Raw genomic sequence first — 6,574 nt, forward strand, 5'->3', positions numbered from 1 at the left:
AGTACAAACTCGCTCGACACCTTCGCTCATAAATGGATTCTCCCCGCTCCGTCAATACAGAAAACGACTATGTCGACCTCCCCATCCCCGACGAATCCCTTCGCCTCTCCGACGACGAGTGTCTCGTTCCCCCCATCTCCACGTATGCGCCATCCTCTCCCCCAACGTCCCCTGCCGGCTTTTATATCTCCGGCTACTCCTCCCCCGTGTCCCAGCCCGGCTCGTTACTGTCCCCTGCCGCCCGAGATGTTAGGTCGCGTCCACTCCCGGGGATCACGGTCAGGCGCGTGCCCACCCCCAAGGCCAGAGTCTTCCCTAGGGAGGACAGTAACCGAAAGGGAAAGGCGAAAGCGAGAGCTGACCATGACTCCGATAGTTCACCCGCCGCCGCCGACTGCCCCGATGCTCCCGAACCTGCCGACGTACGCCCCGCCTTCGCCACCTATGCCAACCGAGGTGATCGCGCAGCGCTCGAAATGCTCGCCGCCACCGCCCTTGCCGGGAATGACAAGCAGCGACTACCAGTCCCAACAAGTGAATACGTGGACATTGTTCGGGCACTTGACGTCTTCCACGACGGGGACCACATTGACGGGTGCACATCAGAACAGGTTGAGTATTTTCGGATGCTGTCTGAGATCTACAGAGCGTCAGACGTAATCAACGGGTTGGTGTCCAAGATCCGAACTAGGAAGCTGACAGGGGTGGCACCCTTATTGGAGGTAATCATGATTGGCATGCTGGAAGAAGCTTCTGCCGAAATTACCGAAGCAATAACCGGCGGAGCCTATCATCACCTTCGCCAGCAACAAATTAATGAATTCCTCGCGCCACCTGCCTCCAGGGTTCTTGATCGGATCGTGCCGAAAGAAACCGTAGCCCCGAAACCTGTTCTAAAAGAAGAGATCACGGATCAGGAGAAGGAAAAGCAGTGGAAAGCGATAGAACTACGGTTCGTGGACTCGAGCGAGTTATTTAAGGAAGTAGGTGCGCGACTGGGAACAGGGACTCACAACTCTGCTTGGGAGGTCTTACTGCAGGATGCCTCGTGGGCCGGTATGCACAAGAACTACCATAATGCCATCCACGCCTCCGACCCTCTCCCTGCTACTCCCTTTGTCCCCATCCCTGGGGATCAGCTTAGATTCTACCTCGGGGGCCAGTCCCCGGTCCCCGCCGGTCATCCCTTATATGAGCATGCGTGCTACCAGTGTCGTTACTTGGGACATTGGTCCTGTCGTAACGGACGTGGCTCCCGTTTTACTCCAGCCCTCGAGGAACCGCCGTCTCCATTGCCACCATCGCCCGTCGCTAATAGAACTCGCTCCCGCGTCTACACTACTCGTAGACCCTTATCCACGCGTCCCACGAATGCCCCGTCCGGCCCGTCCTCAAGGGTCTGAGGACCTTAGAGGGGGGGTGGTGTTACGATTCCTAGGATCCGCTTTCCTTTTTCGACTTCTCGCAGTCACGTGTGTCACGTGCCTCGTCGCGTCCTTTGTTATCGTCGTTGTTCTAGGGGTACGGATGCTAAAGGGTGAACTCGGATCACCTGTTGTCCAGGTATTTCCAATACCTGTCGAGACTCATCATCTGTGATCCATCCGTGACGTTCACCGCTCTCGTACCTGTAGAGAAGTTTCCTTCGTGCTCCGGTGACTCCCCATGACTCGTATTAATTGCTCACATGTTGTACTATAGTTCCGGAGTCTGGCTCCTTACTGTGCATTGATTGCGCAGTCGGTATAGCCTTCGTTCCCGTCCCCACCCCCATCAGTGACTCCGATGGACTCATATTTATTTCAGTGATTAGTTCGTTGAATACTGCGGATACGCGTCGCGACGCGTGTGTCGCGACTGGTATGGTACTCGTCCTTAGAGGTATAAAGATCCTCGTACTGTACTCTGTATCCTTAGTTTTTCGATAGCTTGCAACTGAGCTAATTACTTCACTTTAATCCTTGTTCTCTCTCTCCGCGCGAACAACCTTAGGGACTCGCCAGTAGAAAGGACCTCTGTCGGATCATCGCGATAACTCAGCCATAGGGGTTACGATAAGTTCGGCCCGTAGTCTCCCACCTCGCGCGCTTCGTGCCTATTCCATTTGAAGAAGTCACCGCGCTCAGGCATAACATGTTGTAGCTTGCAAAAACCCACCCAAATCAAAGGTTCTACCATCTAGGTACTGCATAGGCACACCACCACTCTCTCTTTTTGTCTTTTGTGTTGGTTTTGGTTGGTATTTACCACTGAACCACACTTTGACTCACACTGGACTCCATGAACTTGACAATATGCTAGATATCTGCATCATCATCTACCTCAATGACATCTTAATCTATTCCAGAGATGAGTCTTTTCACAAGCAGCACATCTGGGAGGTCCTTCACCAGCTCTGGTTGCATGGCCTGCATGCCAAACTGGAGAAGTGCAAATTTCAATCAGACTCTGTGGAATATCTGGGCTACCACTTGTCCCTGACCAGCCTTACCATGTCCTTAGAAAAAGTCAAAGCTATCTGCAACTGGCCTGAGCCCTGGAAGGTAAAGGACATTCAGTCCTTCCTGGGCTTCACCAATTTCTATCACTGGTTCATTTTCAACTACTTGGACATAGTGGTACCTTTAACCCAATTGACATGCAGAGGTGCTCCCTGGAACTTCTCTGAGGAGTGCTGCCAGTCTTTCAATAAACTCAAGCAGGCCTTCACTACTGCCCTGGTCCTCACTCACTTTTCCTTGGATGCTCCTATTACTGTCAAGACTGATGCATCTGACTATGCCATAGCTGGTATTTTGACCATCACCACTGGTGATGGTCAAATCTGGCTGGATGCATTCTATTCTCACACCTTAACAGCCCTGGAGCTAAATTATGACACTCATGATAAGGAATTACTTGTGATCTTCAAGGCATTCTGGACATGGCAGCACTACTTAGAAGGATCTGCAGTACTGGTTGATGTTGTCACTGATCATCAGAACCTGGAGTATTTCTCCACCTCAAAGGTTTTAACCCAGTGCCAGGTGCACTGGTCTGGGTTTTTGTCACAGTTCAATATGGTTATCCAGTTCAGACCTGGTAAACCTGGTGCTAAGCCTGATGCCCTAACTAGACAATGGGATGTCTAACCCAAAGAGGGGGTTAATGACTATGCCCAGGTCAACCCACAGAACCTGAGACTGGTCTTCATGCAGGAACAACTAACCACCTCCCTGCATGCCACCTACCTTGAATACCTGGTCCTACATGCTGTTGCACTGATGGACATAGAGAAACTTCATAGTGATATCCTCTCAGCTCTACCCTCAGACCTGGTTGCCCAAGTCCAGTTCTCAGATACATTGGATTCCCAGTGGTCAGTCAATGACACCAGCTTCCTCTGCCTAGATGGAAGAATCTATGTACTGGACACTTCAGGTAACTATTTTTCATAAGCATTTAGGCTGAATAGTTTCTCCAAACCATCCAGCCTAATAGTCTCCCAGACCAAGGCCTGCCCAGGGACATCTGGTCATGTCCCAGGGCTATGCAGATTTTTAGGCCCTGGGACAGATGGGATTTTCCACATAGCCATCCATTCAAATGCAATTATTTGGGATGTCCCAAGACTGCCTTGGGTGGCAGGGGTCCCTATTCCTGAAAGTGCAGCTTATATTAACATTGAAATAGCTGCAGAAATCCTAGCCCCCTTGCTCCTCTGACAGGTTTAATCCACAAAGTATCCTTTGACCAATACATCCACTCCCATCCCACTGTGCATAGTAGTATACAATAGTATTTTTCATGTACATCTTTGCAATGTTAATTCTGCTGTATTGGGACATCTTGCTAGTTGCCAGGGGGATGACCCACCTGGGTCTCTACATTTGCCATGAAAATTGCAATAATACATTCAATCAATTTGTGTCTATACCTCAAGCACTTTGTACTGTATGAAGGAAGAAGTAAATGGTTTTTGAACACTTGTGTGACAAATCAATATCTCAAAGTCCCCCACATAGAACATGGTGTTGGTCACTGTGGGGCTATGACTACTGGAATTGAGGTGTGACATGGTGGGGCATGCCCCATGAGATTAGCACCATGTGCCCTGCAGTAGCACCATCTCAAAGCCTCAGAAATGCAAATGGGCACATCTGAACACCAAGTCTAGTAGTGAGTTATAGCTTTGTGATGAGCATTGCAAAGTGTACCATTGGAGCATATCACATTTCTGTCACTTTGAGGGGATGCAACTGCAAGGGACATGGTGCTAATCTCATGGGGCATGCCCCACCATGTCACACCTCAATTCTGGTAGTCATAGCCTCACTGGGGAGTGAGCAATGAAATGTTTTTGATATGTTTTAGCAATCTCCACAATTTTATTTGCACTTTTTGGGGTTTTCTGACACATCTGGGATGTGTAATTGGCTTCCTGTTCACTCAGTTCCCAATGGACTGCCTTGAAATCTTGCAAATAGATGGATGTAGACATGGGGAATCCAGTTGAGGTATTAAATATGGAATGTGCCCAGTGAGGGATGCATGGTGTGATGTTTTCTGGCTTTTTTCAATCCTTGTATATCCCAGAAACCAGAGATTTTGATTGGTTGTTCTTTGGACATGATGTAGATACTATGTAGACCAGTTCACCTACCGAAATACAGACCATTCCATTGAGGAATGAATGAGTAGTAACATGATTCATGTTGTTGCACAGCCACAGTCTGGAATTCCACACTTGCATGGAGATTCCCCCCACCTGCTTGGAGATTCTCCCAACTCACTTGGAGATTCCCCACACCTGCTTAGAGACTCTCCCAACCCACTTGGACATTCCCCACACTTTGTTGGAGATTCCCCATAACTGCTAGGAGATTCTCCCAACCCATTTGCTGAAAGCCTCATTTAGGTCCCTTTTGGCATGGAGAAAGTCCAATGGAGGTTCTATTTCAGCTGGGGAAACCCTCATTTGGGTCCTTATTGGCATGGAGAAAGTCCAATGGAGACCCTATTTCAGCTGGAGAAAGGCCCATCTGGACCCCAGTCACTCTGACATATTTGGGGAAACATATATTACTTGTGGAGAAATCCATAGGGGGCCTGGAGAATCCCCAGGCATGGTGCTGGAGGAAAAACTTTCCCTGCCAGTGGTTGGGGATACCTGACCTGTCAAGACCTCATAGGTATATACATCTGTAGAAATATGTAGACCTAATAGGTCTCCAAAGGGGGTTGACTGAAGTGGTGCTCTGACTGTTCAGCTGTGTATATTGTCTAGGTGATAGCATCAGTAGCATGGGGCATAAACCAGTAATGTGGGAACAAGACTATGTAGAGTGCAGTGCACAAAATACACCATTTCCAACATGGTCCCTCAGTCTGGGAATTTTTGGAGTGCAACAAGGGTGCATGCCTCCTATGGTCATGCAAATGGTCTGATAGCATTTTGGCCTTGTATTATGTGGAGGGTGTTGTGGGACATCTTGCCAGACAGGGGGGTGGGATGTCCCAAATTAGCCATAGAGGCTGCTGTGGGACATCCCACTGCTGGCCAGGTGGTGGGGAGGGATGCCCCAATGTAGGCTTAGAGGCTGTTGTGGGACATCCCACTGGTTGGAAAAGGGGAGGGTGGGATGACCCAATGTAGGCTTAGAGGCTGCTGTGGGACATCTCACTGCTTGCCAGAGGGGGGGAGGGATGTCCCAATGTAACCTTAGAGGCTGTCATGGGACATCCCACTACTTGCCAGAGGGGGGGAGGGATTTCCCAATGTAGCTTTAGAGGCTGTCATGGGACATCCCACTGCTTGCCGGAGGGGGGGAGGGATGTCCCAAAGTAGCCTTATGAGGAAAATGTGACCAATCCTAAGATTGAACCAGTGACCTCCCAGGTGTTTACCAGGTGCTGCAACCACTGAGCCATATGGTCTGGGTACTAATGTCAGTAGCTTGGGGGCTTATACTAGCACTGTGGGAACAAATCTCCATGAAGTTAATGCACAGAATGCACTGTCTCCAATGTGGTCCCTTCATCTGGCCACTTTTGGAGTGCAAAAACAGTGCACACCCCCTAGGGTCATGCAAATGGTTTGATTGCTTTTTGACCTTGTATCATGTGATGGATCAGGATTTACTGCTGTGTTTCCAGGAGGCCTACTATCAGTCCCCTTGTGTCCATGTAACTCATGTGATCTGGACTTACTAAGGATGCTGCATGACCCATTGTACTGAGCATGCATGGGTTCCAGCTGCAGCTCCTAACCTGATGAAAATGTGACCAGAGCTAGCATTGAGCCAGGGCCCTCTCAGTGTCAAGCAGCTGCTCTGACCATGGAGCTACCTTGCATTGGATTCTCTATGGTGCTTGTAGGATTACTGCAGATTACTACTTCAACACCTTAGAGGCTGTTTTGGGACATCCCTCTGGTTGCCAGAGGGGAGAGTGGGATGTCCCCATGTAGGCTTAGAGGCTGTTGTGGGACATCCCACTGGTTGGCAGTGGGAAGGGTGGGATGTCCCAATGTAGGCTTGGAGGCTGTTGTGGGACATCCCACTGGTTGGCAAAGGGGAGGGTGGGATGTCCCAAA

General features: G+C 49.7%; 1 pseudogene across 1 annotated transcript; it reads right to left on the minus strand.

The window, feature by feature from the left end:
• Positions 1 to 5,843: 5,843 nt before the first annotated feature.
• Positions 5,844 to 5,916, minus strand: F5J12DRAFT_t123 (annotated as a pseudogene). The gene has a single exon. The product of its transcript is annotated as a tRNA-OTHER (tRNA).
• Positions 5,917 to 6,574: the final 658 nt, after the last annotated feature.

This window comes from Pisolithus orientalis, assembly GCF_024613125.1.
Source record: "Pisolithus orientalis strain OTSU chromosome Unknown F5J12scaffold_16, whole genome shotgun sequence".
Taxonomy (NCBI): domain Eukaryota; kingdom Fungi; phylum Basidiomycota; class Agaricomycetes; order Boletales; family Pisolithaceae; genus Pisolithus; species Pisolithus orientalis.